Source organism: Palaemon carinicauda, chromosome 6 (assembly GCF_036898095.1).
Source record: "Palaemon carinicauda isolate YSFRI2023 chromosome 6, ASM3689809v2, whole genome shotgun sequence".
Lineage (NCBI taxonomy): Eukaryota > Metazoa > Arthropoda > Malacostraca > Decapoda > Palaemonidae > Palaemon > Palaemon carinicauda.
The window spans coordinates 83847108-83858926 of NC_090730.1; the positions used below are offsets into that span (position 1 = coordinate 83847108).

Consider the following 11819-nt stretch of genomic DNA (forward strand, 5'->3'; position numbering starts at 1 on the left):
TCTCGGTCACTGCATCTCAATGCTTCAACATCGAGTTTGCCTACAAGTTCGAAACTTGGTGAGCCGGCAAACGATGGTGTTCGTGCCCGAGAGGAGGAAAGTTCCATGGTCTTCCTGGTGTTCTCCTTGTGTGGCGGGATGTAAACAATAACAACCCCCACACCTTTGATCACTATTACTTCCAAAATATCCCCTTACTTTACTTCAAACTGGACTATTGCACGAAGGGAAAAACAAACAAAACATAACCTTAAAACTATATTTACCGCAACCAAATAAACAAAAATCACACATTAAATTCAACAGACAAAATTAGCTGGATAAATAGATATCGGTGCGTAAGGGTACCGAGAACTCTCCAATAATCGGGAAAACAATAGCCTTTAAATATACCCAACATCATCAGTCCACAAACAGTACTGAAAACACTTACTTCCCACACAGTACCGAAAAATACTTAAACACTAAAAAAAATCACAACACTAAAACACCAATCGTCATATATAACCCAGCAAAAATAATCAAACTTAATACTAAAACATACGAGAACTTCTTAAATTAATATTTGTGTGTGGCCACCGTCGTCCACAGACTCTAAACACTGGCACCAGTCTTTGTAACCAATTGCCACCACTCCTGGCAAACAATAACGAGCAGTCAATTCGACTGTCCAATCACGTAAGCGGTGGTGGTCATCATCATCATCATCATCATCATCATGTCATCATAAAGGAACAATCTATTTCACAGCCGGGTCATCAACGGTCAAAATTCTATGTAAATATATATATCTGCAGTCTATTCCTATGTTCATATTATACGGTCCAGGTCGTCATCAATCTATTAATGTGCGGCAGGCAACCAACAGGCCACAGACAAACAAAAACTCCAAGGAGTTTAAAAGAGTCTAAGGAGGAATTACGGCCTGCAATAAAAAAGAAAAAACGCTTACGAAAACTCCTAACTAACTAAACTATCGCACTATAATCAAAGATAAATAAATAACTTTCTATCATTCATGATCGCGCCTAAAAAAAATAAATAAAAACAGTACTTACTCCTATACAAAAAAAAAACACTTCACAGCCGGCTAACGATGAACAAAAAAAACAACCGACTCCTGCTACAGTCAAATAGAAAATCCTTTCGCCCAAGACATTCATTACCACCCTAACCTAGCTAAAAATGTAAACAAATAACCTCAAATATACCGACAGTCTTTCTCACTACAAACAATCATTCACTAACTACCACTTGTTCTTCGGCGCGCACCGCGGACACACAAACATACACACACACAAACACACACGCACACACATACACACATACTCACTCTCTCGCGCGCGCGCGATCTAGCAAAACTAAAGCAAATTAAATTCTCTCTCTCTCTCTCTCTCTCTCTCTCTCTCTCTCTCTCTTTCTCTCTCTCTATTTGACAAAACTAAAACAAATAAACACACTCTCTCTCTCTTCTCTCTCTCTCTCTCTCTCTCTCTCTCTCTCTCTCTCTCTCTCTCTCTCTCTCTCTCTATATTTGACAAAGCTAAAGCAAATAAAATTCATCTCTCTCTCTCTCTCTCTCTCTCTCTCTCTCTCTCTCTCTCTCTCTCTCTCTCTCTCTCTCTCGATTTGGCAAACAAAAAAAAATAAATTAAAATAAAATTAATCCTCCACACTTGGACAAGTCCTCAGATAACAACAGGATGCCCGGAGATCCAAGCCAGATGACCAGCGACGAAGTGGCCTGCATGGCACACTTTGCGGCCTTCATCTGGCTCAAGAACTCCGAAGCCGAGAAAGTCCCCTGCCGGGCGGAGAATTTCTTGAGAGAAATTCCCCTGGAAGCCCTTCCACGGAATGGTGGAGAGGCAGAGCTAAACCAGGCTTCCTCATGATCTTGAGGTACCTCCTCTGCTGACAGCTGACAGACGCAGTGTCAGCGACCCCGCTGGAGGGAAGGGGATCGGGTGATCCCAAAGAGTAGAGATGATGGGGCTTGCCTGAAAAGAAGGAGAAGAATGTTGCCCAGACCTCTCTGAAGCTTCTTCCTGCTCCTGCACGTGCGCTGCTTTGCGTCTACGGGTGGAGATCGTGACGAAAATGATCTGGAAGTACCCGCTCCAGAAGACTCGCCAGGTTGCCCGTGTTGCGAAACCCGACGGGAATCGCGGTTGAAAATTGTTCGTTCGCGCACGGGGGAACATGGGTGCGCATGTGCGCGGGCGAGTGGGCACACGGGCGTGCGGGCGAGTGGGCGCGCGGTTGTAAGGGCAAGCACAGGCGGCCGGGAGACCGATGGCGCGTAAGCAAGCGATGGCGCGTCTTGGCGAGCGAAGGCGCGTTGGCGAGCGATGGCGCGTTGGCGAGCGGTGGCACGTTGGCGAGGGATGGCGCGTAGCGACCGATGGCGTACAGGAGAGTTAACGCGTGGGCGAGTAGAAGACCTACGACGATTGAAGCGTGGGAGCATTAGCGCGTTGAAAACGCTTGCGCGCAGGCAAAGAATCGCTCGGGCGCTTAGGAGATCGCTGGCGCGCAAGGAGAGCACAGGGGTGCCTGTGAGCGCCAGTGCGCTAGCTTAGGTGCCTCCTGGGCGGCGCGCTGTGATGTGGAAGCGTGCTGACGCGTTGGCGACCGAGTGAGTGCTGGAACTGGAACTGCGCGTGAGCACGCTTCGCGCGAAACTCCAGAAGGGCGCTACGAGTCCAGAGGAAATTGTGAGCGCCTGTGCGCTAGCGTAGGAACCTCTTGAACTGCGCGCGACGAGGCAGGAAACGGGGAGATCGTAGGGGCGTAGTTGCGTGGCCAGAAGATATCAGCAGGGGGTGCAGAACCAGAGAGATCGTCGGCGAGGAGGTGAAGGCATAATCTCCTTGCCTGCGCCCAGATCCGGAGATCGTGGGCGCGTGGGCGACCGTTGGCGTGCATGTGCACATCAGGAAAGGGCGCGAAGATGTGCGCTGGTGAGCAGACGAACGTGGGAGTTCAGCGAAGAAATAATCTCCCTGCCTGCGCCCAGATCCGGAGATCGTGGGCGCGAGGGCGAACGTTGGCGTGCATTGCGCACATCAGAAAGGGCGAGCAGATGTGCGCTGGCAAGCTGGTGATCGTGGGCGCTTGGGAGACCGCTGGTGCACATGGCGCGTAGCCGCACAGAGGGTCTCAGAAGTGTTGGCGATCAGATCATCTACGGCGAGACTCAGCTATAGGAGGTCGCTGGAGAGTTGATTCAGCGGAAGTCTGGTCCACAGTAGGAGAGCATTGCGAACTACTGCGCGCGAGCGCGCAGGAGACCAAGGTTGCACAGGTAAAAACCTGGCACTAAAGGGACTTACTCACATTGTGAGATAAGCCCTTTGGCCCAAAGGGACCGGTGTCCGTTGGAAAACGGGGTGTAGTGGCGCCCACTGCGCAGCTGCATCAAGGAACGGAGAAGGAAGACAAGAAGGTCTGGCAGGTGTCGGAGATCGCGAACGATCTGCCGATAGGTCTAGCGAAGCAGCTGCAATGGTCTGTTCTCGTCGAGGAGGATCCTCTGCGGCTGAAGATGAAGACGACCACGGACAGGAGCACCATCATCAATACTCCGAAGGGGAGTCTCTGTTAGTGAACCCCCCCGAGGGGGAGAGACACTCGCAGGAGAGACCGTTGGACTCAGCTGCTCCCTCGAAGGATGTTCGGAGGGGGGAACTGAGCCTTCAGCAACATCAGCAACAACAGCAGGGGAGTCCTCGAAAGAGGAGTCTCTATGAGTGTCCTCTCTCGCAAACGAGAGAGGTGAACACTTCATAAAAGAGACAAGAAGAACTGATGAAGATGCCCCTTGGGGTCGTTGGATCAGCAAGCTGACCAAAAAAGAGCAACCCTCCGAAGAGGAGCTCCTGCAGCTGCTCAGCCCCTTGAGCGTAGCTGCAAGTGCAACCGCTCAGCACCAAGAGCATAATCGCACGAATTCCATGGTCCGGCCTTGCAACCGCTCAGCCCCTTGAGCCTGGTTACAAAAGCGGTTGCTCAGCACCAAGAGCATAACTGCCCGATGACCAGGAAAAAGGTAAGAGAAGTTACCCCCCCTGAAGGGGAAAAACTCATACCTGGGAAGGGAACCTCCCTCGGAAGGGAAGTTACCCACCCATGGAGGCGAACCTCCTGAGCGTTCTAAATGAACTAAGGAGCTGACAGTTGTCACGGGACACGCCCATGACGAAGTCCTAGAGAGGAGGCGGCAACAGCAGACGCCCCAGGCCCAAACTGGACAGCTCTGCTTCGTTGGCACATTAGGCAAACGAAAACTAGATAGATAACTGTGAAAACAAAATAATTAACTAGTTAACATTCATCCCCCCGGAGGAAACTCCAAAGAGGAACCCCGAGGGAAAGGAACATAGGAATTATACACCAGGTATGCGCCCTCCTCCCCCACTGACACTCATGGGAAGGGGGGGAAGGCGGGGAACTGTAACAAAAACAGAATTATAACAATTAAAATTACGTAATTCATCTAAAAATGTTCACTAAAAGTAAGAACGAATGAACCCAGGAGGGAAGCGTTCTACACAGAAGCTGAAAAGTTAACAAATACAATTAGATTTCATTAAGAATAATTGAGACAAAATAACAGAGTAGCAACTCAACCCGCAACGGGAAGGAAGCTACCGTAATACGTAGTACTGTAGTAATAAAAGGTTGAACGACCTCTAGAGAGAGAGACCGTAGTCAAACTAACTCCCATGTTCCCTACGCTGAAGGTCCAAGTTCCCCGTAGGGAAGGAGGAACAGCGGAGAAAACAGATTAATAATAAAGTTCAGCGATGACGATCCCCCACGGCGCCCGAGAATCGGAAGCCGAAGGACCGAAGGACCAATGGAGAGATCGCGACCCATAAAATGTCACAGTGGGGGCCTGGAACCACACGGAGAAGTTGTCGTACACTACACACACACAGCACAAACACTGAAAAGGAAACTTACTGCATTCTATACTCAAATATATACATAAACATAAAAATGTTTACATATATATCAAGTATAAGAAAAGTAAGTAATTAAGTAAAGACAAAACATTAATGGCTGCCATGCGAGGACGGGACAGAGACGTCTACCCACCGTCCGAGCCAAAAGCGAAGTGAATCAGTTCACCGGTGTGTGAGGGGGGAGGGGTAGCTAGCTACCTCTCCCCTAACCCCTCGCTAGCTAGCGAGAGGGTAGTTAACCCTCGTTAAAAATCTAATGGCTCGCCATTTCAGCTACGCCGAAAGTAATACCCCATAAATATAGCGTGGTTTGTATTTCGGTTATGGAACAAACTGTTTTTAGGTGTTTTTTCAGAAGGTGAGAACATATTAATTTTTTTTTATGTATTTTATATGGGAAAATTTGATCCAAGATACGAGCGAATTGACATATGAGCTTGGGTCCCGGAATGCATTAAGTTTGTGTCTCAAGGTATTACTGTAATTTGTACTTTTCCTAGCATACAAACCTGGAGCTATTTATAGGGATATTACTTTCGGTGAAGCTGAATGATGAGCCATCATAATTTTAGTGAGTGATAACTACCCCAACCGCTAGTTAGCGGGTGGGGGTGGGGGTGGGGGTAGACTGGCTACCCGACTCACTCACACACCTGGGCTGAGTAACCACTTTTGCTTTCTGGCAGGACTTCTTGGGGGACAAGGTGGCAGGCCAATTTGTATAAATAGCTCCAGGTTTGTATGCTAGGAAAACTACAAGTTACTTTCAAAAATTTGTCAGTGGTTCCTAAGCAAATACAAACCCTCCGCTATTTATAGGGGTAACTTACTCTTAGGAGGAAGGAGGTCCCTACCAACTGGCCTTGGTAATGACAGGGGATTCTCTCTACCTCGATATGTGATCTATTGTAGTTGGAACCCTACACTTGCTAAAATGAAGTGCTGAAACAAGTGTTATGCACTATTAGTGGCTTGCCGAAGCGTGTGTTCATGAAACTAGTAATGTGGCTTGTCTTTAGCATAGGAACTCGAATATTAAGATATGAGAATCCTCATATCCAATACCCTCCCTCAAAATGTTACTGTGGATGCAACAAAGTATAATTCCTATACCCAGGATGCACATGGGATATGAGCCTTACCCGAAGAGATGTGAGGTCAGCTGTGCTGAGGACCGCGGTGCTGTTTTCCCCAGGGGGGAAGAAGGTAAAAGGACTAAAGGAACTAGTCATTCTTACTCATTCATCCCACACTAACCCGGGTAACTTCAGACCTCAACCCTGTGCTACTTTTCCAGCAAGGAGCTTGAGGTGTTTAGACCACTTGTTGTGCAGCCACCACAGGACTAATGGAAAACGTATCCATGTTCCTGTGGGTTACATCTTGCAGGTAGTGGGCGGTGAAGGTGGTCTGACACTTCCACACACCCGCTTGAAGTACCTGCGCGACAGAGTAATTCTTTTTGAATGCCAGGGACGTTGCAATACCCCTGACGTCGTGAGCTTTGGGTCATTTGGAAGGAGAAGGGTATGGATTGAGAGCAAATTGGATTATATTTTGAATCCAGGAAGAAATTGTATTCCTATTGACACTCCTTTAGACCTTACCTGTGCTGACAAAAAGTGCCGACACACAGGGGCAAGCTACTGCCATTTTTTTCAAGTAACACCTCAAATTCCTGACTGGGCAAAGTAACAGTTGGTCTGGATCTTCAGTTATAGAACGAAGACTCTCTATTCGGAATGGGCCAAACCTTGGGTCCAGTAAACCCGGATTTTGAGTCTTAGCAATGAACTCAGGGAAGTACAGTAGCTGAGAATTACTTCTCCCCATCTCCTAGAGTGGGAGACGTCAGAGGATAGACCATGCAGCGAGTAGGAACATCGTCTTCCACGTGAGGTGGCGATCTGTTGCCTGGCGTAATGGTTCATAAGAAGGCCCTTCAGAGACTGACGAACCTGAACCACGTTCCGAGGAGGAGGTATAAGCTACGACTAGGGACAAGTAATCTCATAGCTCTGTATGAGTAAAGAAAGTTACGACGAGGAGGAAATTTCAACTCCTTTCAGATTAAAGGTGAGACCCAAGGCTGAGCGGTAGCCTTTGACTGCCAAAACCAGGAGAAGCCTTTCTTCCCGAAGATGTACAAGGAACGCCACTATGGTTGGAACAGAGGCATCAAGGGGAGAGATACCCCTTCCAAGACATCAACCACAGAAAAATTACCACTTCGCCTGGTAGATTGATGCTGTGGAGCGTCTAAGGTGTCCAACCATTCTCCTCGCAATTCGTTGTGAAAAGCCTCTCTGTGTAAGGAGGTGCTGGACAGTCTCCAGGCATAAAGATGAAGCAAGACTATGGCTTTGTGGTTGTTTGAGTAGATCATGTTGTGGAAGGAATTCTATCAGTATCTCTGTGAGGAGCTGCAGAAGGTTCGGGAACCATTCTGTATGAAGCCATGGCGGAGCTATAAGAGTCATCCGTATGTTCTCGCTTACTCGGACTTGGTTGAGGATTTTTCTCATCCGACAAAACAGAGGGATACACGTACACGTCTAAGTTCACCCATTGGTGTTGGAATGTATCTTGCCAAAGCGCTTAAGGCTCCGGGATTGGGGAGCAGTACAACGAGAGCTTGAAGTTCAGCGCTGTTGTGAAAAGATCCACAGTCGGGGAATGCCACAAAGTCAGGACTTTGTTGGCTACTAGATGATCCAAAGAACACTCGGAGCCCACTTTCTGAGTTGCTCTGCTCAGATTGTCTGCTAGCATATTCCATTTGCTTGGAATGAAGCGAGGCGATAGGGTCACCGAATTGACTTCTACCCATCTGAGTATCTCTACTGCTAGATAGCCCAGCAGCTGTGAAAAGGTACCGCACCGTGGTATTGTTGCTCATCAATACCAAGGAGTGCTCTGCCAGGAACTGGTGGAACTGGTGAAGGACAAGGAAGGCTGCCCTAATCTCTAAGAGATTATGTGCTGATACCTTTCAGATTTAGACCATTGATCGGAGATGTAGTGGTGCAGCATGTGGGACCTCCACCCTTCTTTTGACACATCTGAAAAGTATCAATTAAGGGGGAGGCATGAAAAGATTAACCACTTTGCAGAGGTTTAGGTCTGCCAGCCACCATCTGAGGTCCGTCCGTTCCTCTTGTCCTATGCAGACTGGACAATCCCAGGAGTAAGTGGACTGATTCCATTGGGATTTTAGACACCACTAGAGTGATCTCTTCCTGAGGCGACTGTTGGGAACTAGAGGGGCCAGAGAAGAGAGGTGACCGAGCAGGCGCAGCCAGCCCTGTGGTGGGACATTTTTTCGTCTGAGGAAGGGCTGTGCTACCTTCCTCAGCCTCTGAATTCTTTCGTCTGATGGAAATGCTTTGTGCCTTAAGATATCTAATTGCATGCCAAGATATACCAGTTTCTGGAGGGAGACAGATGAGACTTCTCTAGGTTTACCATGATCCTCAGATCCGGGCAAAACCTTAGAAGCTCGTTTCGGTGGCAAAGAAGGGTCGCATCTGAATCTGCCAGAATCAGCCAGTCGTCCAGGTATCTTAGGAGACGGATGCCAATTCTGTGGGCCCATGAAGACACATGGGAGAACACTTCCGTGAACACCTGAGATGCAGTGGATAGATCAAAACACAGCACCTTGAACTGGTAATGTTTCTGGCCTAGCAAGAATCTTAGATACTTCCTGGAAAACGAATGGATTAGGGCCTGGGGACCCATCAAGGACCTCTTGGAGAGCACCCTTCACCAACATGGTCTGGACTTCTGCCCAAAAGGCTAACTCCTGTGCAGATCCCTTTGCATAGGAGTTTGATGGAAGGGCACTAGTCAGTGGAGGGAGAGATAGTGTGAATGGGATGCAATACCCTGCACGAATCACTTCGATTGCCCAGGGTTTGGCCCCATGATGAAGCTAACTCTGCCAGCGGCTCTGCAGGCATCCAACCACAGACAGTCACATAGGAGGATTGCCCGTCCTAGTGGGATCAGCCATGGCCAGATCTCTTCCTACCCCTACTTCCACGGAAGGACTTTATGCCTCGAAAGGCGTGTTTAAACACCTTAGGACCCTGCTGTTTTGGGTCTCTAGCCCTCTTCATCGGCAATTTAGCTGCTGGTCTTTGCTGTAGCTGAGAAGTGTTAGGTTTGGGCAGCAGAAGGTTTCCCTTCCCAGGGTAAACCTCCCGCTAGAAGAGATTCCGACCAGTCAGTCGATTAAAATGTGAAGTATGTTTTTCACTCTAAGTCCATTATTTACATCTGAGAGAATGAGGGGGACTTATAATGCATGTTTGGCTCCAATCGGTTTAGGGAGCTTTCTGTGCATTTACAAAGACGTATCTGTCATGTGGTTTTTTAAACCAATTAACAGCTTACAAGTACTTCTTCATAAGTTACCGGATGTTGTTCTATAACAGCCATTTTTTTTTCACCTTCCCTTTCAGTTTCAACTTCACCACCATCACATAAAGACATCTCCAAGAGGGAACTTTAAGGAAGTACATTAATCTTTTTCGAAATTTAGTGTAATTTCATTTCTGTCGGCCATTGATTACGATGGAAATGCTCTCTGTTCAATATAAATCTATTGTTACACATGTGAAATTAATATCACCGCAAAATAAGGTACATTTTCTAAAAGGTCATTGTGTTATCCCTCAAAGGTCCGATTCTGAAATAATCTTTAGGGAAGACCAGCTCATTTTCTACTGAAAAGCTTCTGTATAGATTGCCAAGACAAAAAAAAAAGAAAAGAAAAGAGATGCATGTGTCTATCATAGGGTAAGGAATTATTTGTGATTTACTTTATCATAATGTAACGATTTATTTGTGAATTACTTATAGTATGTGACCTGGGAGGGGGGGTCTGGGGGGCTTGTCCCCAGCTAGGGGTTGTGACCTGGGAAGCAGGGTCCAGGGGTCGTGACCTGGGAACTACTAGGTTAGGTTAGGTGGGTTTGTTAGGTTCTGTACCCTTTAAAAACTCTCAAGTGTTGAATAATCACGTTTTAGCCTCTTTTTAGCCACTTACATGAACCCTATATTTTTGCAACTGGTTATCTTGTGCTTATTTTGCATTTCTGATCATTATTATTGATGCAAATCACTCATTTATGACATTTCCCCACCCCATAAAACCCGGTTTCCCACAGGTGTCCCCAACAATTGTCTTTAGAGACGGGGTCCAAAAACTCATGAATGGGTTACCCCAATAATCATGGTCAGAAATGCATAGAACCCAAGATAGCGAGAAGGAAAAATATATGGTTCATGTATTTGGCTAGAAATTAAAATAACATATATTTACCCTGTATTTTGTGGTGTTTTGAACGTTTTAGATGATGATTTCTACCGGAAATCTATAGTCTTTTGAGTTATGGTGGGTTGACTACATAACTGAAAAGCTATGGATTTACGCTAGGTACCGTTAATAATTACATGTCAGAACAACTAGGTCCCAGGATGATTGATTGATTTAAAGTTTTCTGGCATCCTGACATCTAAAAGAGCCTATAGAGTTTTGGTAAAAAAATAAGACATAATATTACCTTCAATTGTTATATATATTTTCCTAAACTGCGTAATAGCTTGCTGCACTTGGCAGGTATAACCACGGTCGGCTATTCAAGTTTTGGCGAGGTCGGTTCAAATAGACTATTATATGATGACACTTTAAACTACATTGATCATCATCATGAATTAGGTATGCCGAGTCAGATTAATACTACTGCTCAGATGATATGCGTTATCACGTCCCTTGTCCTTGAAAACTTGTGTTTTTACTTATACTTATATCATACGGATCTGACACTGATAAGGAAAGAAAGAAGAAGAGTGAAGCGGTGTTGTTTTGGATTATCAGCTGTCTACAAATATAGAAAAATCCCTAGATTGAACATAATTATTTTATATTTTTTCTTACGTATGATAAAGAATGTGTGTTACAAAATCATGTTTGTGTGTGAAAATTGTATTACAAACTGCACCACAAAAGTATACAATTAAAATTTCAATAAATCATTTATAAGCACGCGCGCGCGATCACACACACACACACACACACACACACACACACACACACACACACACACACACACACACACACACACAGTTGCAATGGGTGACTTCACCTGCAAAGTGACAAATATCATAAAACCAATAATGGAGATATTTCAAAATCGGCCAAATGTTAGTTGACATAGCAAAAGAGTACAACATGATAGTTGCCAATAGTAACTGGAGATGTAAAGGAACCTGGACTAAAGATGAAAAATATAAGAAATCAATGATGGATAATGCTCTAATCAGGGAAGGTGAGGAGGATAATCCCTATATATCAAATGAGATTGTGTATTCAGATCACTGTGTGATTCTACTTGATTAGAATTTGGCGATATTAATCAAGAAAGAAAGAAAAGACAGTTACAAAGTCGTATTGAACCCTATGGAATTGCACAAAGATAAAAAGAATTAGTGAAGATTGCCACAGAAAACAGTGATATAAGAGTAAAGTATTCCAAATGCTAAGACAAAAATTAAAGAAAATGTAGTATTTAACAGACAAGAGGGAAAACAAAAAGTCCCGAAGTCAGTGCCTGTAGTATCTCCTTGGTAATTATTTCCAATTGCACTTATGATTTTGCAGTTGATTTTGTATTTTTCTTAAACTTCTATTAATACCTCCCTTTTTACAGAACCAAGGCTTTACTAAAGTATTTTTATTTATCTATTTATTTATTTATTTATTTGTTTATTTATTTATTTATTTATTTCCTTGTTTCCCGTCCTCACTAGGCTATTTTTGCTTGTAGGGGCCTTTGGGCTTAT

General features: G+C 45.5%; 1 protein-coding gene across 1 annotated transcript in view; it reads right to left on the reverse strand.

The window, feature by feature from the left end:
• D2hgdh (D-2-hydroxyglutaric acid dehydrogenase) overlaps positions 1-10818 on the reverse strand; it is a 268744-nt gene extending 257926 nt beyond the window's left edge. The window contains exon 1 of the mRNA XM_068375280.1: positions 10541-10818. The gene's annotated coding sequence lies outside the window, so the exon portion shown is untranslated. The remainder of the gene's footprint in view (positions 1-10540) is intronic.
• Positions 10819-11819: the final 1001 nt, after the last annotated feature.